The sequence below is a fragment of the Hyla sarda genome, chromosome 4 (assembly GCF_029499605.1).
Source record: "Hyla sarda isolate aHylSar1 chromosome 4, aHylSar1.hap1, whole genome shotgun sequence".
Classification (NCBI taxonomy): Eukaryota; Metazoa; Chordata; class Amphibia; order Anura; family Hylidae; genus Hyla; species Hyla sarda.
The window spans coordinates 107,192,782-107,218,395 of record NC_079192.1 but is presented as its reverse complement, the minus strand read 5'-3'; the positions used below and the strand labels follow the sequence as shown (position 1 = coordinate 107,218,395).

The window sequence follows — 25,614 nt, the reverse complement described above, 5'->3', positions numbered from 1 at the left end:
CGTGTGCTACTAGCCACGGGTCCCGGCCGTTGTTAGAGGCCGGGCCCGACTCGCTGTGGCCCCGCTTTATGGAACGGGAGTGGGCGAAGGGCGTACATGTTAAATTTTTATTTTTATTTTTATTTTTTTATAAAGCAGACTTCTCCGCTCCCTGCTGAGTAAATTCTCCACTGTCTCTGCCTTAACTTCTCTTTCAAGAAGCAGCAACAGAAGCAGCATGTTCCTATTTCCAAGTTCCCCATGACCTGAACAGCCAGGTTGTTGCATACCTGAGCTGTGCCATTTCTCTAGTAGACACCTTCAGTTAAACCCCATGGACCTCTGAGTGTTGGGGTCCCATCTGAAATGAGGCCACCTCCGCGTGGTGGATGGGGGACACGTTTTGATCAAAAAGTGCACTCCATTTTTTGACCAAGAGTGCTGCTGCAACCTTCTCTTTTTTGTGTACTCTGTATTTACCACATCAGCGTGCACCCGTGTATTAGGTAGTTGTGCTGGCTATTTATTTTTGTTTTGTTTTTCTGTGCAATTTCAGGGGAGTGGCACCCACTGTAGCCGTGCACCCTCCCTGTTTCACAGGAAGTTCTTTAAATTGCTAGTGGATCCAGCATGTCACCCAGTCAGAGGCCATATGCCCAGCAGAGGTGAGGGAAATGAGTCTTAGGGTCCCAACCGAAATGAAGCCACCTCCGTGTGGTGGATGGGGGACACGTTTTGATCAAAAAGTGTGCTAAGAGCCTCTATTTTTGACCAAGAGTGCTGCTGCAACCTTCTTTTTTGTATACTCTGTATTCGTCACAGCAGCGTGCACCCGTGTATTAGGTAGTTGTGCTGGCTATTTTTGTTTTTGCTTTTGTTTTTGCAGAGCTTGCCCAGTTTTTCATGGGTGTTCTGTATTTCTGTCCACCCTCCAGTGTAGCATGAGATGTACAATGCAGCAGCTGACGTTGTCATTCCTAAGTCAACAAGATTTTCCGCCAACAATGTGGAAAAACTCAGGTTTGTTAAAATGAACCAGGCATGGATTAGGAAGACATTTAAAACTCCTGTGTTTTATGCCATTGATGAAATATTACTACCACCACCCCTGCGGTATGCTGCCTACTACAATTCCCACCAGTCCACCACTACCTGCTGTATGCTGGATACTACCTCACCACCACCAGTTCACCACAACCTGCTGTCTGCTGGCTACAACTTTCCCTAGTCCATCCACCACTACTTCTGTCCGCTGGCTATTACAACAACCAACAAGCTATTACACCACTGCCTGCTAAGGCTTCACTTACAATCTGTAAAACAGAAATGGGTAGGTTTTCAGCTATATGTACCAGTAAGTGGGTTGTTATTATGAAATGACCCATTGCCAGCTCTTATGGGGGAAGCTCTGTTAAAGGGGTACTCCAGCCGTAAGACATCTTATCCCCTATCCAAAGAATAGGGATAAGATGCCTGATCACGGGGGTCCTGCCGTTGGGGACCCCCACAATCTTTCATGCAGCACCCTGCTATCATCAGCCTCCAGAGCAAACATCGCTCCGGGTCTGATGAATCATGATCACAGGGCTGGAGTATCATGATGTCACGGCTCTGCCCCCGCATGACATCATGCTTTGCCCCCTCAATGCAAGCCTATGGGAGGGGGTGTGATATTGGGGTGCTGCATGAAAGATTGCGGGGGTCCCCAGCGGCGGGACCCCCATGATCAGGCATCTTAGATGTCTTAGGGCGGGAGTACCCTTATGCATTGGATGTTGTTTGTGGTCTATGCCTATTGAGCCCTTGTTATGGATTATCTAAGGAGCCACTCTAAAAATGTAGAAATATTCACTACTCCCCCCCCCCCCCACCCCCTCAAAAAAAAAAATATCCAGTAGGCTAAACCTTAAGTTAATCTTAACTGGGCATAAAAAATAGTGTTGTCATATGTTATTTGAACAGATTTTGCCCGAATGGAGCCTCAAACGCAAATGTAATCAAAGCCCTACTTTCTACTCATCACTTGTGCTGTAGCTAGAACTGAAAGAACCTTTGGTGACGTCACTAATGGTCCTTAATTTCTAGGTGGTGATGGGCACTTGATAGTTTTATCAAACTCATAACCAAAATATAGAGATTTTGTTGCACTTTTCCTAAAATTGGAGTGAAATACCGAGAGACTTCTTCTGCTCCCTCTTTTTACGGCCCAGACATGGGGGAATATTGTATGCCTTACTCAAGCCCCATAGCCCCCTGAAAAATCAAAAATCTTCATGCTTTGCATTGTGCACATTTTTTTTATTTATTTTTTTATAGCAAATCCATTGGAACATCACAATGGCTAAGGCTAAACAGTGTATAAACTATAGAAATGCCCTGAGCTATACATGTTGCAGGTTTTTTTCAGCTTGGAACATTATACACTGTGTACAGTGCTATCCTGCAGAATGAATTTTTTTATAAATACCACACATTAATGTCATAGCCTGATCAGTGTACCAAAAGGAATTTTAGTGTTAGAGCAGAGGGGTCTTCCTTGTGTGTAAATGGACAGAGCAGTTTTAATGCTTTTTCACACAGTAAGGACATCGGGGTGAGAGCAATCTGTCCAGGTCAGTGTGCAGTGAGGCCACATTCTGTCACTGCATGCTGTCTGGAACATGCAATATATTTTTCCCACAGGGTCTAGCAGGCTTCATCCTCCTCAGATATACATACGATGTGTCATGCATGCATATAAATTGTTGATGGGGCCAAGACACTTTTCTCCTGCTAAATCTTTCGAGAGGCCTTTTCTGTTAAACACACCCAGATGTGGTTTGACAGATGAGGGGCTAATTGCTCTGTGAATTACCTCTATTGATCCCTGTTTCATGTTGAGCCAAACAAACAAAAGATATTAATGCTTCGGAAAAATGAATGATGACCTTTCTCAGCAAACACAGCTCCCGGCACCTGATTATTGGTGATTCCAAAGAGCAGCGGTCAATCGCAATAGCCGTAACGCCATGATCACTTTAATAAGCTCGCCTGACCTTCTCTGCCATGTTAAGTGGTTTAAATTTATTTGCCCAACAACAGTGCAGCTTTCACTTAAAGACACAGAACATTCAATTCTACTTAGAGATGTAGTGTCCTTTGATTGTGCTGTAGCAGCCAGCAAATCACCTGCCTTTGGGAGATGTTATCTGCAACATACAACACATTGCAATCCATTCCTCCTGAAATTCGGGGGATTAAGCTGTTGGAGAAATCCATATTGATGCTGCTGTATTTTTTCCCTTTCTTATTTCTGTTCTTCTAGTTTAAAAATTGTTAATGCACAACATGATGTTGATTTCTGACGTGAAACAGTAAGACATTTATTCACATTAAATAAAGGATTTCATGAACAAGACATCCACAACATCTCATCACTATATGTTTGCTGTATTAAATGAAATTATCTAACTATAAGATATGTGTTGCTACATTTTAAATAGGATATAAAGATAATCTGACAAAGATATAAAATAGTTCTCATTTATATTAATAATTATTGTTATTATTTTAGGGCAATATCAGATGAGCAGAAATCCTAGTCTGACTACATCTTAAAGGGATACTCTGACATCAGGTAAAGAAAAGTGCTGCAGTAGCACACAGTATAGCATTGCTAACCTGCCCCAGTTATGAAACCACCAAAAAATCCTTTTTTTTTTTTTTTTTTTTTTTTTTTTTTGGGGGGGGGGGGGGGGGGGGGGGTCTTAGTCCTGTATGAGGTTGCACTTCTTGGTGGAAAATTGATTTAAATCAGATTTTCTTCATAGTCCTCTCACCCTGCCAGTTCCCTTCCCAGAGCTGTTGCAGAATATCTTATTTCACAGCAGACTATCATACGGTGAGGTGACACATATCTTAAGTATTCCCTGTCTGCTCCTCTGCCTGTGGCATTGTTCAGCACAAGACAGCATGCAGTAAACACACCTCATTTTACCGAGCCTCCCGAGACAGCAAAGGATGGTTGATTACCTTGGGAGAGAGGGGGGAGCTAGAAGCTGCATCAATACCACAGGGAGAATGAAAGGACTACACAACTTCCTGTAATTTCCAAATTTACACTATCTCTATCTCTCACGCTATCTCTCCAGACCATCCCATACACATAAAAATGTTTGGAAATTCTACTTGCCCATTGCCCAGTGGTCAACTATTCTCAATGAAAATCAGTCTGTTTGACCAACAAATTCTTATGTGTGGCCAGAGTATGTTCACACAGCAGATTCCAGATAGCAAATATTTCTATAGTAGATTGGCTCATAATGCAAAATGTATAGATCTCTAATGGTGCTTTTATGAAAGTTTAAATGAATGAACTTTGCAATCTATATCCAATGAAATCTCTCCATTCTTTAAAAGGAACCCCCCCCCCCCAATCAACTCTGTTTTTGTGACAGCCTATGTAAGCTTCCAATCTCTGAGCCAATTACCCTTTATCCAACCAAAGTGATTTATTCTAGGGACCAAGGATGAGTGTGAGAGTCATTCTGGGAACCAAGAATGAGGGGGGAACCATACCAAGCTCCAGGAATAAGGATGCATTCATGATGGGAATCAGGAGTGAGATGGTAAGCCATGTTAAAGACCAGGAATGAAATGATAAGCCATGTTAAGGACCAGACATGAGATGGGTAGCCATGCTGGGAATTAGGCTTGAATGGGAAGCCATTATGGAGACCAAGAAAGAGAGGGGAGCCATGCTGGGGATTAGAAATAAAATGAAGGGACATCATGGACAAGTAATTTGACACAGTTGCATGTAGTTGTGTGTTGTACAGTATAGTGTTCTTTGTTCATTTACGGCCATGACTGTACATGTATTTGCTGACTTCATTAGTCATGTTTTCAAGGTCAAGCTGAGTACAAAATGATGAAATCACTTAAAGAGTACGTCTCATGATCTTATTAAATTTTATAATCCTCCCAGTTCACTGCCCCCATCATGATAAACCACCTCCTGCCTTTACTTTTATAATTTTTTTGTTTTCTACCCTGCAATTGTTCTGTATTTTCTGCTCAGTCAGATTCACAGACTGCGAAGGGGCGTTGCCCAGCAGGCTGTGACATCATCTGAAGCCATACAGGGGAGAACTCCCTCACTCTGCTACACACAGCCCAGAGCAGTTCAGTGTATGAGGTGAGCTTTGATTGGCTAAGGCTGCACCCCCCCCCCCCCTCAGCCCTCCAGACTGCATTTCCTGATTTTGGACTTCTGCAAGGCCAGCAGGAGTCCAACGTCTGTGCAAGAAATATGAGGAAATGTGTTCTGGACAAGTACAAACTATATTAGAAAGATTTTTTATTATCACTACCATAAGTAGTGCAATAGTAAAAATTTATTTTAATGACAGTGCTCCTTTTATGTTGAATAAAAAAAAATTAAATATATTTAATATAATAATTTTTGCCAGGGATTGTATTTTAAACTGTTGTCACATCTTAGAAAACCCCTTACACCAAGTACACCAAAACCACTCATGATGTCCTTGAGCCAGATGAGTCCAACTTTGTTGAAGGACATTCATCTATTTGAGATTAAAAAAAATGCTGCAGAATTTCTTTAAAGAGTAGCTTTCACTATCTTTTTTTCTTTCTTTTTCTGTCCCTACCTATTGCCCATCTATCCCTAACCCCCTCCCTGCCTTTCCATTTTTTTTAACTAGCTGAGAAATGGCTTTTTGTCTGCCTGGTAGTGTGCTCATTTACAAGCAGACTTCCCCAGCAGGTGTGACGTCATTGATGCCTGCTGGGGGGGGCTGACTTCCGCCCTTAGCTCATCTATACAGGGTGCCTCCAGCTGTTTCACCACTACAACTCCCAGCTTTTCCTGACATCTATTGGCTGTCAGGGCATGCTGGGAGCTGTAGTGGGGAAACAACTGGAGGCACCCTGTGTTGAGAACAATAACTTTGATATGGCCCTGGCCACGCCGCTCCTCCCCGTGGGTTAAAAACAATAACTTTGTTATGGCCATGGTGCTAACCCGAACCCCCATTCCCCCCCCCCCCCCCCCACGGGGTTAAAAACAATAACTTTGCTATATTGCTACCCCGAATGCCCTCCCCGAAAGAGACTTACCCAAGTGCCGGCCAGTCCTGAGGCAGTAGCAGCAGCTCGTATATGCTGGGAGATGGAGCCGGCATGTGAGGCCAGGGAGCCAATGCGTGCCCAGCGCTCACTCCTGCCTGTCTGATTGAGAGGCAGGGAGCGGGCTCAGGCTGAATGAATTAGGACAGATTGCCCGGCCGGCATCGATCCTAATTCACTGGTGACGTCATGTCAGGCTGCAGCCGGTAAAACACAACATTTTAATGATAAAAAAAAATTATGAATATATATTAGAGATATGTTGTAGTACATAAGTACAACAACATATCAAAAAAAAAAGTTTGATGACAGTGCCCATTTAAGGAATCAATGCTGTGACAATCACCGTAAGTATCTATGGTTTCTGGCTTGTGCGGAATTGGTGCAGAATCCTTGCGGAATCTGAATGCGGAATCTGTGTGGAATTCCGCATGCAAAAATTCTGCCATGTGAATAGACAATAAGACATCTAGTGTTTATCTTTTACTGGTACGAGTCCTCCACTCATTGAAGTTATTATTCACCCCCATGGGCTGCCTTATGATTTGTCTTTCAGATTTAGCAATGACAAACATCTCAGTATTGTTGCTGTACACCAAGTGCACATCTGGCAGTATTTCACAGGAGATGACTCTGAAGCTCTCCTTGAAAATCTCAAATTTTCTCCTTCCTGACTCCTGTCACCTTTGTGTTTCAGCATTGAATCGAGTCACTTTACTCCCCTACCTGATTGCTCAATGGGACTGCTGGGTCTTTTCTTGCCCTAAAAAGGTCATCCATGTCAGAATTTCTCTGTGCAATTCTTCAGATAATACAGAACATATTTCTCTGTTATCAGTGTGTGGCAGCTCAATTATTTGTGTAAACTGGGGATTGCCTATCATCTAGAAAGGTTCTCTGTTATAACATGATTTTAAAGGACTCCTTGCTGGGTCATAAGATTTCAAAGAGCAACGCATCTCATGTATTGAGATGTGTCAGACAGCAAAAGATATATGAGTGGACCTTAGGTATTCCTTTTGCATCATTCCACAGAAATGGAATATAGCAATATGCCTTAACAGTTTGGTGACATCTTGCAATGAAAACACTGTGATACATAGTCTTTTGTTTCTGTTGGGTTGTATGGATTCAGATACGTACCGCAGACTTTGATGAAACAAGAGACTAAATGGACTGAAGCAAATGGCAACGTTAAAAAAGATAACATTGGACACTGAACTAAAGTTTTTATAGTACTTCTGATGTCATTAAACATACAGTATGAATACTTTAATAGTCATTCAGGGAATCCCAAAATACCAATATATCCACTGTATCAGACCCTGAAAAAGTGCAATCAGATCCTTTCAGATCTATTAAAATCCTGACTCATAGTCTGGAGAACTTTCTGCTAAATGCCTGTTGTAATAAAAAGCTTTTTGGTTAATACAACAGAGATAGAGCAGAAAGTGCTGCAGACTATGAGTCAGGATTTACTAAGGAATACAGTTCAGTAAACAGATTGACATTTTATGCCACTGCTCTGATATCTGGAGATCCCACTAAATGGCTTCCAACCAAATTTTCCATACAAAATTTAATTTCTTACTAAATAATCATTTAGAATGATGGATATTTTTTTTTCTTCTTTTAATGTTTATTTTCCTTACTGAGAAATTGATATTTTTCTGCCTTGTTACATTGGGCTCAATAATTTAGCAAAATTGATTACAGGAAGTTCCACCATATTGATTGTAATCTTTAAATTGTCTTCGTGTTCTCTTCCCTAAATTTAAGGGTTAACAAGCCTTTACTGTGTCTGGTGCATACCATGCAGTGTACAGTAGAAATAATATAGAGACATGCTCACCTGGTGCTAAAGGGGCAGATCATTTCGAAATAGGTAGAGGGAAGCAGTGCTACTTCTTCCTACTTCAGATGTGTAACGGTAACAGGATCTCATTCAACCACATCAGTCTGTCTTAGCTTCTGAGACCCTGCTTTTCCTTGTCTGAATATTATACATAGCCAGTTCCAGTACTGGTCCATCTGGCCTCATGTTCCTGTGGATTCAGCCTCATACTGCTTATATCTGGTTCTTTTCTGGTCTGTAACTGGTCTTATTATCTGTTATGTTCCTGATCCCTATTCTAGACCTTGGTCTTGTCTTTTCCCTGCCCCTATTCCCACGCAACCTTAGGCCTGACACGCAACATGCAGGCAACATAGACTGAGCAGTAATGTGACATGTTGGGCCTGGGCACCTGGAAGAAGACTGGTGCCTGAGCCCAATAAGTCATATTTAGTCAGCTTTTCACTGGCTGAGATGGGATACCACTGTGACCAGCATTTAGCTAAGCTGCATGGTGCATGTCTGTCCCTATCCCATACCCTCTATAAGCTTCCTAACTCTGAAGTGGAATAAAGGGTGAAAACCTAGAGAATATTTTGAATCTTGGGTCAACACCAAACCTGTTAGGTCCCATAGGCAGGTCCACTCCGGTTGCATGTCAAAATTGAACATTGTATAATGTCATGACTAGAATTAAAATCTTGTTGTCAAGTAGTGGGATACTTCATGTTGGCCATTGTTTCAGAAGTTACATAAAACCTATTAATCATTTAAGGTAGAGTTTTGGGAAAAGAGCGGCGTAATGAGAGGAGTGTGTCTTATGGTGGTCAGAAGGTAGTGGTTGGTAGAGCTAGTGAAGAAAAGCAGCAATAGAGTTTGTACATGTATTAGTCCCTTTTCCCATTGTCAACTGAGGCCTTCACAAATGGGGTATTTAAATGGGATAGAATGACATTTTTAGGTAAGTTGGTTGTCCACAAGCCTTTTACAAGGCCGAATGTATATTCTTTTCTGTTTTCATATGTGACCACATATCATTTAGACATATTCACGTTTTAGATGTACTCATCTTTCTTGTTGCATCCGAAATAAACCTTACTGATATAATTGTATGTATTTCTTCTGTACATAGAGGAAATTGCTTTAAGTTTCAGCAAGTGAAAGATCATGCAGTACCATGCAGAAGAGAATTGTAATTCCGCCTCAGAAAAGAATCCTTGCTTTCATATTGCATTGTGTTAAATTACCCTTGCAGAGGCTACTTCCTATGTTTGATATTCTTAAAAAAAAAAAAAAGCCTTCGGGGAATTAATGGCAGACTTTAAAATGTCTTGTTCAGATATGGAGAGAGGAAACATGAACTGGTCTAAGAGGAGGCACATCTTAAGGCAGAGAGCATCCTGCCATTCTTCCAAGTCACTGACTCACAATTTCTACTCCCAGGGCATCTCTTTTTGTTCAGACAGAGACAAGGGAATAGAACAGTCCAACGCAATAACTACATAACACTGATACAAAGCTGAGGATAGAGTATTTAATTTTCTATACTTGTGTATCTAAAAATAAATAAATATATGCCTAAAAAAAGGCAGCTTACTGTACTGATCATGAGGAGTCATGGAACTCTAAACCTCTCTTTATCCATGAAGTAGCTACGCCATTTTAATTTACACACATCAACACTATGAGCAAATAGCCATAGGTATCTATATGTCATCTCAACATCAGGTAATCATTTTATTAACAGATTTTAGTACTTGTCTGTAATATAAATATAAATTACCTTTGAGCCTCTTTCAGTCCACAGTCTAATCTTTACAGTAGATCAGTCCGCGGGTCTAGTGTAAGCTCTGTAGTGGATCAGTCCATGGTCTGATGTAATACAAAATAGAAAGAAAGAGTGGTGAAAATAAAAAGCATGGTACATCCAATTTTCAGAGAGACTTTACAATACATACAGTCAATACATACTATGGCAACACATTGGTCCATTTCTCATTATTATCTGATACATACTATTAGAGTGTGAATCTGGGTTTGCTCAGAACTTTGGGAGTTGTTAGCTTCAACAAGAAGGTGAACATTGTCTGGTTCGGTTAGGCAGAACCTGTTAACATGGCACCAGTGCAGTGTGACAAAAGGAGATGAAAGGATAAACATAGATATGGCAAAGATATCAGTGCAGCCCAAAATAATTTGCAAGTGCAAAGATTACATGACCTAAGGTTAGAAGGTTGATTTTGTTAGCAGCCAGCAGGGGCTTTTATCTAAAGACCTTCAAATGCTGCAGTGCTCATCCCATAAATAGCAAAGGGTACAGAAAGAATGGTGCCTGGTGGAAAAGCCATTCAAATTTAGTGGCTATTGAGGCTGGGGTGCACTGAAGGATTGGTCAACTAATGAGCTGATAGCTGGTCACAGCACTCCTCATCCACCCTCACCTACCCCACATCTCTTATCATCCAGTTCTCTTTCCATTACTACATCATCCCTGTCCACCAAACTCCTTGTGTGAACTAAGCCAAATTTTCTACACCTGCCTTTTCCCCCAATCTGACCCTCAACTTCTCTCCAAGAACATGTCTTGGTGAAGAGCTCTGAACAGAGCCTCATTTGCCATTAAAGGGGTACTCCCATGCCTGTTTTTTTTTTTTTTTTTGGCTTCTGATTGTTCTCATTATGTGTTATGTTTTTTTTTTTTTTTTAACATTGTTTTCTTTAGTATATTTTTCTTACTGTTTGTTGAGGGCGGAAGTCTGGCAGTTTCGGGACGGTCCTGGGTATGGCGACCACGCTTTCCTTCCCGTTCGTCAGCCATGTCTTGGTCGTGACATCAGGATTTCCCAGGTGGCTCGGCCATGTTCCATCCTCGTTTGGGCATTCCTGACGCCACCCCTGTACTCATTAGTCTAATTTTATTCATGGTTTCTGCCTCCTGTGCTTCTTTTTTTTTTCTTTTCCTTACACTGCTCCAATCACCCTGCATGGAATGCGCTTGCGCATTTTCAGGCTGCTGGCTATGTTTCCGGCTTCCTCAGTAGTTGTTCCAGTTTGTAATACTGTGTCCTTAGCAATTATTTATGCAAACTCTGTGCATGCGCATAAAAAAACTAACCTGTAGAAGCAACAAGTCCGGAGCATGCAACAACCGGGCGAAGAGTAAAAGCGAGCTGCGCACCTCATGTGATGCAATCACATGACACAACACAAGCCACATGACTAGTCAGCAGACAGGAATAAACCAATGGAGCAAAGGGGCGAGAAAACAAAAAACAAATAGACAAACAGTGGGCGAAATAAGTAAATTAGGAGGGCGAGTCAAGGGCGGGTATCCAAACAAAGTGGGAAGGGAAAAGATTTTAAAAAAGGCGGAAACAAAAAAAAGCAAATAAAGACACTAAAACATTATGGGAAATGTAGTTTTCATCAAAAACGGAACAGGAAGAAGAAATGAAAAACACACACACAGGACGCAAAGACAACAGACGAAAAAAGAGGCAGAAAAAAAGCAAAAAATAAGGTTAAATCACAAACAAACAACAATACAACACATAATATGGCACACTAAAAAAATAAGGTAAAGGAGTACCCCTTTAAATGGTGCTTTAGTGCAACATGGTAACTTAAATAATTCTTATGTAGAACCACATTAGGAGATTAGATAATATAAAACACTGGAACATATTCAAAAACCTGCTTAGCTTTACTAAGAACAGACAGTCTAAGATTGTGTCAGACTTTTTAATTTTAAAAGTTACTCCGGCTGTTTGAAATCTGTCGCAGTTTAAACTTTGTACTTAGTCTACACCCCCTCTGAGTTGGCATAGTGGTCATGCCCTCTTTTCCAAAGGTCACACCATTTAAAAAAAAAAAAAAAAAATCAGCACACATGGTAAAAATGAGGCAAAATTCTTCTGAAAATATGTGCTGCGCCAGTTTTGTTGAAAAAGTGCATTACATAACATACAAGAACAATACCGATTCTGCTAATATGGTATTGAATAGAAGAACTATTCAATTTATAAGGCTCCACGTAAGAGAGAAAGAAAAGCACTCATGGTCTCTGTCTGAAGTGTCAATGATATGCAATTGTTCTGAATATTGGCTTTCTGACAGAGTTTGGAATGAAGCCATTTTTATTAATTTAGTTATTTTTGCTGATCTTAAAGGTCCTCTATCATGTTAATGATGTATTGGTCTGTGGTCCCACCAAACAATAATTACAGAATGTTCCTAATAGTAAACCATTTGTCACAATCAGAGCTGGATACCACAACCTTTTGTAATGCAGCACAATGAATTAACGACATAGCGATACACCTTTATGTTGACCAATTAAAGAGCAACACACATGTAGATTCTGAGGCAGAAATAAAAAATACTATGAATTTTATTATGAGTTATGGGGTGGCTGAAACAAATTGCAAATTTTTAGGGATTATGCGCTGCTTGCTTTGCATTTCTATAAACTGGTTCATTAGCTGGATTTTATTCTTAAGGATGGCCTCCGCTTCTCTATTAATCAAGTTGAAGAATGAATTGCTTCAATTATAAATGTGTAGGAAAGGGGAATAGTGACCAAAAAGAAGTCAAGTGTAATTGTTTTTCTATTAAAATCGTACATTACAATGACACATGTTACATTTATGCTTAAAACAATACAATACCATGACATATTAAAAATTTATCAGTATTGCATGCATACAGATATATTTAAGTTAATATATATTTCTACCGATATATAATTAGGTGGCATGTCTTTATTTTTAGTTGTTAATGAAAAGCAAATGATCGGAAATTTGACCCAAACTTAAAGGGGTACTCCAGTGGAATTTTTTTTTTTAAATCAACTGGTGCCAGAAAGTTAAACAGATTTGTAAATTGCTTCTAATTAAAAATCTTAATCCTTCCAGTACTTATCAGCTGCTGTTTGCCCCAGAGGAAGATCTTTTCTTTTTGAATTTCTTTTCTGTCTGACCACAGTGCTCTCTGCTGACACCTCTGTCCATTTCAGGAACTGTCCAGTGCAGGAATACATCCCCATAACAAATCTTTCCTGATCTGGACAGTTCCTGATATGGACAGAGGCGTCAGCAGAGTGCACTGTGGTCAGACAGAAAAGAAATTAAAAAAGAAAACAACTTCCTCTGTAGTATACAGCAGCTGATGTACTGGAAGGATTAAAATGAAGATTTAAAAAGACATTTTTTGCCCCAAGAAGGGGCAATTTTTCATAATTTGGGCACCACCAACAGCTCCAGAAAATATGCAGTTTGCTTTTGCTTTTGATACATTTTTTTCAGCTAACAATTAGGCCATAAAATGGTTGTGAACATTTTATAAATGCATTTCTTTTGTATTTGTACCATATAAGTTTACATGGCTGCATTAGAGTTATGAAAAAAGAATGCACTTTAGGCACAAAGCTTTGCAAATGTTAAAATGTTTTTACAGACATCATGACAAGGGAGAGCGAGGGGAGAGGAAAGGAGCAAGTTTGTCATGGTTCTGAAGAAACCTCCTAGGCCTCTAGGAGGTTTGCAAGCAGAGTCATCCTAGTAATACATAGATCAAAAAGGTATTTTACACATAAAAACGTGCATATTATTATGCATACAGGTCTTAGGGCACATAACTTCACTGCGCATTTTTTTACAATGTTCTTACTAATGACAGTAATGCTTTAAAGGGAACAATGAGCAGCAATGCAGGTTCCAATCCTGTTCCAAGTCCCTAATGTATGCATCCTATAGACACTGCTTAAAGAGGTATTCAAGTGGGCCATCATTTTTAAAAATATCCTGGAGATGGTGACATTTTTTTTTTATACTTATGTGGTGTTGGGGGTGTGAGGTGAGGTGTAAGGGGCAGATGGTGTTGCCCAGGGGTAGATGGTGTTAACCTCTTCGGGTTTGTGATGCCAGGTTGTGGTTTTCCTATATAACCACCAGAAGATAGTACCGCTAGTTCTAGGTCAGGCAGGGGCAATAAAGAGTCCAAAGCCAGGTAAAGGGTAACGGTAGCTTTTACTGAGGTTAGACAGGTGGTACAGTCTATACAGTTCAGCCAGTATCCCAGAGAGGTGGCCAGTGACACAGAGAGACCTCGCAGGCTTGCTGGGACTTGCAGTAGTTAGACTGACTATAATGCAGGCCAAGGTGACTAGACAGTAGACTTGACTTGACTGACTTGATGACTGACAATTAGATGACTTTAGCTTACTTGCAATTGACAGGTGGCTGCAGACTTTAGGCTTGAGGCCTCCAATACTCTGGATACTGATACAGAGACGACTTGACTGCACTGGACCTCAGGAACTAAGAAAGATGAAAGAGCTGAGAGGGATTGCAGCTGCTCCCCTATCTTATATAAGGGGGCTGTGCAAGGAGCCTATAGGTTACTAGAGAGGTCACCCAGTCACTGGGTTCTCTGGGTAACAATCATATGACTTAAACATGTGACAAACATAAACATGTGGTACACATATCATTATGTGACAAACAATAAAGGTCATTTACTCATTATGTGAAAACCCTTTTATGGGAAACCTATATACACAGGGGGGACACTACAGGAGAGCCCCAGGGACAGACAGGGACTCAACCTCCATGCAGATTCTCTCTACATTGGGTCATAAACCAAGAACCCTGTGCAAAATCAAACCCCATCATGACAATCTGCTGCCTGTGCTAATATATTGTGTGATTATCTCTGGCAGTGGTAACATGTGTCAATAGGAGTCCTTTTTTATTTTATGTGCCATTTCGTACCATTTGTATCAAATAGACCAGCTGAGCTCTACAGACAGAAGCATCTCCGGGTCCTCTGTTGTAGGAATAGGGTGCTGGTCTGTAAAACTGTATATTATTTAAATGCAATTAAGTCATAAGCCATATATCCAAGTTAAGTAGAAATCTATTCAGTTTCTAGAGCCATTTGTCTGCAGGGTGTTGGCAAGAGAAGATAGCTCGTTTTGGCTTTTTTTTTCCTGTCTTTTTATTTATTTATTTTTATTCTTTTTTGACCTTGATTATCAGCATCATGGATAATTCAATTGAAAACATTCTAATGGCTTCTTCCCATTGCACCTTTTCTGTTTTGTCCAAAGGAGAAAAAAAAAAATCCCTCAGCTTCAATGGTTGTTTTTATTAAATTCTCTTCAATAAAAAGCTCAGGCAGGATTTATAAGGTACTCAGGACTGGCGTTTAGTATTTCGCCAGTTATTAAGTGAAAATCAATAGAAAGCAAAGAAAATGGAAGTGCGTGCACTGTTAGCACGCTGTTGTCGCCCTCATACTATGCCGGCTGTCTTGTAGATTCATGACAGACGAAAGCGGCCGGGAGAGAACTTTCTGCTTACATCGCAGGAGCCAAAGTGGGGTTATTCATTAGAGTAGGCAGCCAGCCAGATGGATTTCCAGTTTTTTTTTTTACCATTTATCTTTAAACCGCCTGTATCGAATGAGAAAGAACACTGATATTATGTGATATCAATGGCAGGTTTATGTATCTCAATAAGGATTTACTGTTATTTTGTTCCAAAGACCTTTTTTTCTGGAGAAATAGCATTTCACTGAGAGAAAATAATAGCCAGAAAAGCTTGTCACAGATAACCTTTCATGTTGCCTGTGTACTGCCAGTTGTAAAACAAGATGCACCTGGTCCGCGGAGCGCGCCTACAACGCATAGTCCTACAGTTTGTTTTGCAGATTCCCGTTTGCATCTTGTCACATAGACACAGATCTGATTTTCCCAGGTAGCTTTGCTGGTAAATCCCGCAGCACTGACTGAATACACAGTAGTTCACCCTCTAATTTAACACACAGACAGCCTGGAGGTGAAATGTGACCAAAAGTTCACATTTTCCTTCCTTCTTTTTTCCCCCCCCATATTTGGCAGCAAATCAAAAGCAATCTTATTGTGAATTCATGCATATGTGGTTTATATATGCTTTAAGGCACTGAAACAGCATATTTCCTTATAGATCATTTAGTAATATGAAAACTCACTATCACTGAGCCAATACATCAATACTGTGCTGGATATCATAAGACTGTTTAGGGTTATCTCAGTTTGGGTTGTAGCTTACAGCTTCCCTCATTATAATTCATATATTGTCCAGTTTATAGTTTGTATTTCATAGGTTCTATAGATTTCATCAATTTAGCAAAACTAAAAAGTACTTAGTGTGCTATGCTGAAATTGGTGTATATGTGCTGAAGGGAAGAGGGGGATTATGTACATCAATCATATAAGAAGTAAGGCTCCTGAGCACCTTTCAAATATTGTCACAACGCCGTACCTTCCATATGCCTATAATGGCGTCTTCTTGAGTGACAGAGGGACCTTTGAGTCTCCTAAGGCTATGTTCACACAGGCAAATGTCCGCACGGAAAAAATTCCATGCGGACATTCCTCCAACAGTGGAGTGCCTGCATAACCTGCCATCGCTAGGACAGTTCGGAACTGCACCGTCTCATAGACGGCAATGCATTTCTGTGCAGACTCCGCAGTAAGAATAGACATGTCTATTTTTTCATCAGGCTCTGGAATTGTGATTTCCATGGCAGATGTTTCTGAAATTTAGCTTTGTGTACAGTGCAGCAGAATCCCATTGAAATCAGTGGGATTCTGCCGCAGCGGACTGTCCGTACAGAATTCCTCTGTGGAAGTCCGTACAGAAATTCCATTGTGTGAACATGGCTTTAAAGGGGTACTCCAGTGAAAAATGTTTTTTTTTTTTTTTTTCATATTGATAGGCTCCAGAAAGTTAAACAGATTTGTAAATTACTTCTACTAAAATATCCTTCTAGTACTTATGAGCTACTGTATGCTACAGAGGAAGTTAAGTTGTTCTTTTCTGTCTGACCACTGCACTCTCTGCTGACACCTTTGTCCATGTCAGGGACTGCCCAAAATAGGAGAGGTTTTCTATGGGGATTTGCTCCTACTTGTGGACAGTTCCTGACACGGACAGAGGTGTCAGCAGGGAGCACTGTGTTCAGACAGTAAAGAACAACTCAACTTCCTCTGTAGTATACAGCAGCTGATAAGTACTGGAAGGATCAATATTTTTTAATAGAAGCAATTTAAAAAATCTGTTTAACTTTCTGAAGCCAAATAATAAGTACCCCTTTAAAGCCATGTTAATGTCCACACGGACATTCCGCTGAAGCAGAATCACATTCAGCTGTATATAGAGCTGCAGACGTGGGCAGATAGCTAATGGGAATATAAAACAAAGATACCTGTTGCTTAGCTGATGCCTGTTTGAAAAGTTATTCTCAAGTGTTGTAGAGGCAGTGCTGAGCTGGAGTATGCATTCTGTTGGATAGTATGTACGGGAAAGGAGTACAGAATGCAGCAATGCAGGTTTTGCCAAAGCACTGATCTAGTAGAGAAACAGGGGATTCAGAAAGCATGGGATAATTCAAATAAACTATTTGTCATGCAACACATCCCAACACAGGACTTGCATTTTTGCTTGAAAAAGATTCAATTTCTGTATTGAAACATGTTGCATGATAAAATAAAGTTCTGTTGGCTTATCTCATGCTCCTTGTACCATCTGTTACTCCTCTGGATCAGTGCTTTGGGAGAATGTATATCATTTGTATTTCTATATATTCTCCCAAAGCATGTTCGGCCACCAGTTATCTTTTCCATCATATCTGTACACATGTATGTTGGGCTCCTCTGTTCCCTTGCTCAGCATTATTCTTGTGGCCGTCCAGCCCAGAGACCTAATGTTTCCTTGGTGGATTAGCATGCACATATAAACATTGAGAAGACCCTTTTGGCTCCACAGAATCCCACATTCATAGATCATATCCAATCAAATCTGACAAAAAAAACTGGGGGCCTCTGGTAGGAATTACTGGGTTCACATAAATCACTGCATAAGACATATAACATATTTGACTTACAAAGTCCTAAGTCACGACAGATATTTTTCTTCCTATTGACTCTCTACCATTTGGATCTTCGCAATGAGAAATAATACATTCCGAGAAAAGGTTCTGAGGCAGTGACTAAAATCATTCCATATACACTAAATATTCCAGTGTGCCAGAACACCACTAGCCGATAGAGTATGCATGCTACGGAGAAAGTTGTGCAGTTCTTTTGAATGCCACTTTTCCACAGAAAGAATTAACATATTTTTTTCATTTTTTTTTTTTTTTTTGCATAATATGTTTGAAAAAGCATCAACGTTCTTGGAGATGGCACAATTCCAAGATGGCACAATGTCCAGACTAAATTTTTCCACATGGAAATTCTGCAAAAATTCGGCCACGTGAATGGGGCCTTAGTGTGCTATTTCCGTAATTCTTTTCAGGGGATGTATCAATCACCTCTATTCAATCCTTATATCAGTTATAGCTCATTTTAGTGAATGAACATTAATACTTAATGACTAGATCCAAACCAACAGGTTTTACTGACTCATCTGATTTTTGTAGCTCTGAACATTCTCTATTTTTATTGGGACTGGCATAAAGCAATGAAGGATTTCGGGCAGCTGCATGATCAATTTTTTTCATTATACCCTCTTCTCCTTTCCTATTTGGTAGTGTAGCAGACATAGCCAGAAAGTCTTATGGGACAGTTTGGCAGTCCAGAGCTATTGGCCGGGGCTTTGAGTCTAGCATTGCAGTATATAGTAGATGGCAGCTTTTCAATACATCCGGATATCTGCTGCGTCTGCACGTTTCAGTTGAAGTTTGGTGGAATTTACAGGGAGCATTGAAAAAGCACCAAACACACAATTAGATGCATCAAAAATTTACAGTAATTGTTAATAAAATCCCACTTTTAAGGAGAGATGGGATGTAAATGTGGTGCTAATTTAATTATAGTTTGGCACTGCAAGACAGTAATGTAAATATTCCAGGGAGCCGACCAAAGACACTTGAAGCAATTACTTAAAGGCTTCCTTTCAAAAATCCCCCCTTTTTATTAAATGTCTTTTAACATTAGCACTTTCCTCCTGACAAATTAAATGAAATTTCATTACTCTCCCTGGCTTAATGGCAACAGATTGCCTGCTTCTAACTCCAGTTAACTCTTTGCTTCTATTCCCTGAAAGACTTTTGGGAGTGCAACTGACAACTGCCACATGTTTAGATTAAGTAAATATTATTTGTAATAAAAATAATAATAATAATAATAATAATAATAATAACAATGATACATCTTACACTTGTGTTTTTCATTATTGTATTATTCTCACTTATCTATCTATCTATCATCATTACTGAAGTTGATCATATGGCTAATTAAATGGATAACAGACATGTGGAGGGATACAACAGACTTGTGGTATATTTTACTATAAATGTGGTATCAACAGACATGTACAGATCAGATCATTGTAATGTGGTAGCCCTTGGGGGCTGTATGGTAGTGGTGGTATGGTAACGGTATATGAGGGGTTAATATTAACCCTGTCACTTGTGACGCCAGGGTGAGGGCTGGTTTTATTGAGGTATAGCTTCGGCCTATCTTCGCCCTTCCCAGAAATGACAGGCGTGTGCAGATAATGACTGAAGGTCCACACTGGAGTTAAACTTGAACTGAAGTAAACCTTACTCTTGAACTTGCGGTACATTCAGAATACAGTAACAGTCTCTGTAATACACTTGTATAGACTTCAATGACTGACAGTTGCTGTGGACCTTGCATCTTTTGCAGGTTAATAGAATCAAGGTAGTTGGTGCATGGATCCGTCCGGATTTAGGGGTAAATTAGGTCCGGTAGTCCCGCAGAGTGTTTGGGGATTGATACATTCTATAACTATAATTGTTCAGTCGTTGCCGCAAGGCTCAGGCCTAACTCACTGCGATTACTGCTGTACAGGTCTTCTCTCATCAAGAGCACAGGAGCAAGAGAGCTAAAATGGCTGCCGCGTCCCTTATATGGACAGGGGGCGGGGTCTAATTTGATAGGTCCAAGGTCAGCTGTCACTCACCGTCACACAGGATTCTGGGTGATCATCTGACTTCCTATACACATAATAATACCAAAACGAGGCTAGAAATACCAAAGTGAGGCCTGAAACGCATCCAGAGTGAGGCTTCGAACACATCACATGACCCGAAGGCCCTGCGATGTCATAGAAACAAGTAATTAACCATTTAATTACATATTTTATGCTATTTCCATTAACCTATGCATAAATTACTAATTATACACTAGGATAGAGGCGACTAGGGGTAGACTGACTAATAGTAATCCCTACGTCCTAGGGACTCTGGCTATGGGGACCCATAAATAAACAAGTACCGTATAGAATGCGGTACTGGGACACCGCAGTAAGTCCTCTAAGGCAATGGCCCCAACCTAATCCTCAAGACAAACATTCCAGATTTTTCTTCAGTTAGTCCATTGGAATGGAACAGAGAAAAAAAATATTGGTGGGCTTTGAGGACTGGGTTGGGGACCTCTGCTGTAAGGCATGATGGCCCACACAAACTGAACTTTTTCCTTAAGAGTATCTGATTTTATTATTTGGAATTTTTCAAAGAAGGGATTTGGCCCATCTCTGTAGCAGTGCCATATTCCAGTCTTATTGAAGGGGATGAGTTGCTGCATAATTCTTTCTTCGGTGCAAAAAAGTAGCATTCAGTAAATAATCTGTAAAAAATGTGATATTAGAAATACCAGAAGCTTATTTTTGTCCAATGTGGTGAGAGACTCCTTTTACGATGACAACAACATAGATTAAAATTGTTCCAAAATTTCAGCACTGAATTCTGGTACAAATTGACACAATAACTAAGATATGGTATGAAGCGTCTAAAGGTGGTTGCACATATACCACAGCTGTTGGCTGAATGCTCATTCAGCTGACAGCTATCTTTCCCAATCCCTCCATACACATAAATGCTTTGCTTAGTTCTAAAGGGAGAAGATGGCTAACTCACTGCCTGTCTCCACTGGTGGCAGCTTATCTCCCTAAATACAGAAGGTGTAAGGCAGTTGTAATCCAAGATGCCTGATCCTTCTTTCCCTGGCAACATTTGTCAGGAGAGAATCTGAAAAAATCCTATGTTCATTAGATTGTTTGCCAGTCCCGTAGAAATGGGGGGTTCAGGGGGACGTATCATGGAAGAAAATGTATCCTCTATCTTACAGGGGTAATCCAGGCCAAAACTTTTTTTTTATGTATATCAACTGGCTCCGGAAAGTTAAACAGATTTGTAAATTACTTCTATTAAAAAATCTTAATCCTTCCAATAGTTATTAGCTTCTGAAGTTGAGTTGTTGTTTTCTGTCTAACTGCTCTCTGATGACTCACGTCCCGGGAGCTGTGCAGTTCCTATGGGGATATTCTCCCACCATGCACAGCTCTCGGGACGTGACATCATCATTGAGCAGTTAGACAGAAAACTTCAGAAGCTAAGAACTATTGGAAGGAATAAGATTTTTTTTATAGAAGTCATTTACAAATCTGTTTAACTTTCCGGAGCCAGTTGATATATATAAAAAGGTTTTGCCTGGAATACCCCTTTAAGGATAGATGATAAGTTTTAGATCACGGAGGGGTCCGAGCGCTGGTGCCCCCCACAATTCCCTGTTTGGAACTCCAACTCTCCTTCACAGCGGCACATCACGACCCCCGCCCAAAGCGGAGGCCACCACGCGCCCTCCATATAGCTCTATGTTAGAGACATTTGGCAATCTTCAGCTCTCCCATAGGGCTATATAGAGGAGGGTGGCGGCCCCTGTTTTGGGTGGTAGTCATGAAGCGCCACTGTGAAGGAGAGCCGGGGCTCCAAACCCCGCGCCCCAGCGCCCGGACACCCCCCCGCCCCCCCGCGCGATCTAAAACATTTTTTTAACATGATACGTTTCTTTTACCATGATACTTCTTCTTTAAGCCAACATTTATCCAATGATTGAAAGGTTGTCAAATCCACTTTAATAAATATTTCACATTCATAAACAGTTTAGACTGCCTCAGAATGAGACAGTTTTAATAAATTTGCCCCAGTAAGTTAAATAAACACATTGACTGATTGACTGATAGGGATCTAATAAGCTCGATTCCTTTATTGTATTTGCTTGAAAAAGTCCCAACACATATAGTTAATGTATCCATAGACTCCCCATTACCTGACAGAGGCCAAAATAGTATAAGTTGCCATCCATTCCATTTGCGAGATAAAATGGTGCAGACTTCTGCCATATTCCATTGAGCTGGGTGCAATAATAAAAAAAAATACATAACATGGCATCTGTCATTGGCATTTGTCAAAGGTAGGGAGGTCAGAAGGCATGTATACCCCAGACAGACACTTTCAGACACAGCATGAAATCACCCTTAGGCTTAGTTTCCACTTTTTTGTGTGTGTTTTTCCCCCAAAAAACGCCAAAACTGCCCCCATGGTTGTGGCCAGCTGTTAGCTGTAAATCAATGAGAAATCGCAAAAAATCATTTTCCACTTTGCAGTTTTCAGTTTGGCATTTTTTTTTTTTTAATCCCATTGGCGTTTTTTCACTCTTTTTTCGCTCCTTGGCGGTTTTGCAAAGTTGCAGCATGTTGAGCCTATTGTGTTTTTTTCCCTGAAATTGTGGCGTTTTTCTCCCATAGAAGTCTATGGGAGTAAAAAAAAAAAGAACAAGAAAAGTGACATGTGGGTATTAACCCCTTAAGGACCATGGACGTTCGCGTATGTCTAAGCTCCCTGGTAGTTAAGGACCAAGGACGTACGCGTACATCCGTGGGAATTTCAGTCCCTGTCGCGCGCCGGGCAGGGACCGAATCGGAGTGACTGCTGATATTGATCAACAGTCATCCCGCGCAAATGCCCAGGGGGGGTCATCAGACCCCCCCATGTCGGCAATCACTGCAAATCGCAAGTGAATTCACACTTACAATTTGCGGTGATTCCAGTGATGCGGGTCACGTGTGACCCGCTGACCCGGAGATACATGGTGATCACCTCCTGTATCTATGGGGAGGTGGCGAGGTGGACATCCGGCCAATAGCAGCCGGCAGGGGAGGGGTTAACGGCTGCTAAAGTAAAATTTGGGGGAACACCAGCATTTTAGTGAAAAAAAAACTGGGTGGTGGTCGCCGCGTGGTGCCGCGCCATTTTATGCTAGGGATGTTAGGGACCCGCCACATCCAGGTGGCCGTGACGAGGCCGGCGGGCTTCATGCACTTTATGATCATAAAGTACACAAACGACCTGTTTGTTTTATATATATATATATTGCTGAGAAGCGTTAGATCATTAGTGCATTCTGTGGATGTGCGACAATGTCTCTTTTTTTATTTTTTTGTCTCTGTATCCAAAATTTGGGGGAACACCAGCATTTTAGTGAAAAAATAAAACTTTAACGAAAAGTCGTCAAACACTTGTGGGGTGTCAAAGCTCACTGTACCCCTTGTTACGTTCCTTGAGTGGTGTAGTTTCCCAAATAATATGCCATGTTTTTTTTTTTTTTTTTTTGCTGTCCTTCACCATAGGTGCTTCCCAAATGTGACATGCCCCCCAAAAATCATTTCAGCAAAATTTGCTTTCCAAAGGCCAAATGTGACTCCTCCTCTTCTGACCATTGTAGTGCGCCCGCAGTGCCATTGACGTCCACACATGGGGCATTTCCATACTAAGAAGAGATGGGGTTACACAATTTGGGGGGCATTTTTCCTATTACCCCTTGTAAAAAAGTAACATTTTGGGGGAAAACTGTGTTTTAGTTGGGGAAAAAAATGTCCACATCCAACTTTAACAAAAAGTCGTCAAACACCTGTGGGGTGTTAAGGCTCCCTGTACCCCTTGTTACGTTCCTTGAGGGGTGCAGTTTCCAAAATAGCATGCTATGTGGGGGTGTTTTTGCTATCCTGGCACCATAGAGGCTTCCTAAATGTGACATGCCTCCCAAAAACCATTTGAGCAAAATTTGCTTTCCAAATACCAACTGTAACTCCTACTCTTCTGAGCATTGTAGTGCGCCCGCAGTGCACTTGACATCCACACATAGGATATTTCCATACTCAGAAGAGATGGGGTTACATATTTTTGGGGTTACATTTAGGGGAAAACCAGTATTTTAGTTGGAAAAAAAATAATTTCCACATCCAACTTTAACGAAAAGTCGTCATACACCTGTGGGGTGTTAAGGCTCACTGTACCCCTTGTTACATTCCTGGAGGGGTGTGGTTTCCAAAATAGTAAGCCATTTCAGAAAACTTTGCTTTCCAAAATCCAAATGTAACTCCTTCTCTTCTGAGCATTGTAGTGCACCAGCAGAGCACTTGACATCCACATATGGAGTATTTCCATATTCAGAAGAGATGAGGTTAAACATTTTGGGGGGAATTTTCTCCTATTACCCCTTGTAAAAAGTAAAATTTGGGGGAGAACCAGCATTTTTGTGGAATTTATTTATTTATTTATTTACACATTCAACTTTAACGAAAAGTCGTCAAACACCTGTGGGGTGTTAAGGCTCACTTTACCCCTTGTTACGTTCCTTGAGGGGTGTAGTTTCCAAAATAATATGCCATTTGGGGGGGTTTGCTGTCCTGGCACCATAGGAGCTTCCTAAATGTGACATTTCCCCCAAAAGCAAATTCAGAAAAACTCACTCTCCAAAATCCCATTGTCACTCCTTCTCTTCTGAGCCCTCTACTGCGCCTGCCGAGCACTTGACATACACATATGAGGTATTTCCTTACTCAAGGGAAATTGGGTTACAAATTTTGAGATGTTTTGTTTCCTTTTACCCCTTGTAAAAATTCAAAAACTGGGTGTTCAAGAACATGCGAGTGTAGAAAATGAAGCTTTAGAATTTTCTCCTTCACTTTTCTGCCATTCCTGTGAAACACCAAACACAAAGGGTTAACACACTTACTGAATGTCATTTTGAATACTTTGAGGGGTGCAGTTTTTATAATGGGGTCATATATGGGGTATTTCTAATAAGAAAGCCCTTCAAATCCACTTCAAACCTGAACTGGTCCCTGAAAAATTCTTATTTTGAAATTTTTTTGAAAAATTGGAAAATTGCTGCTATATTTTGAAGCCCTCTGATGTCTTTCAAAAGTAAAAACATGGCAACTTTATGATGCAAACATAAAGTAGACATATTGCATATGTGAATCAAAATATAATTTATTTGGAATGTCTATTTTCCTTACAAGCAGAGAGCTTCAAAGTTAGAAAAATGCTAAATTTTCCATTTTTTCATAACATTTTGGATTTTTTCACCAAGAAATGATGCCAGTATCGACAAAATTTTACCACTAACATAAAGTAGAATATGTCACAAAAAAAACAATCTCCGAATCAAAATGAAAGGTAATAGCATCCCAGAGTTATTAATGCTTAAAGTGACAGTGGTCATATGTGCAAAAAATGCTCTGGTCCTACAGTGAAAATTGGCCTGGTCATCAAGGGGTTAACTGGCATTTTTGCAGGCGGTTTTTATTCTTTTTTTGGGACTTTAGCGATCCAAAAAAAGTGATGGATAGTAGGGAACCATTAAAAAAATTATTAAAAAAGATACAGTACTGATGGAAAAAATTGTATGTAACAAAATGTATCTTTTTTATAATAAAATTTTAATATTTTTTTTTAATAAGGATCAATTTATGTGGGCAGGCAGGACACTAAAAATATAGCCGACAATAATAAAAATGTAGTGTGTGTGTTTTTTTCAC

The 25,614-nt window shown here is 40.4% G+C and overlaps 1 long non-coding RNA gene across 1 annotated transcript in view; it reads left to right on the top strand.

Annotated features, from left to right (window-relative positions):
• LOC130368339 (uncharacterized) overlaps positions 1-25,614 on the top strand; it is a 52,522-nt gene that overhangs the window by 5,731 nt on the left and 21,177 nt on the right. Inside the window, exon 2 of the long non-coding RNA XR_008892426.1 lies at positions 3,533-3,595. This is a non-coding gene — a long non-coding RNA (uncharacterized LOC130368339). The remainder of the gene's footprint in view (positions 1-3,532; positions 3,596-25,614) is intronic.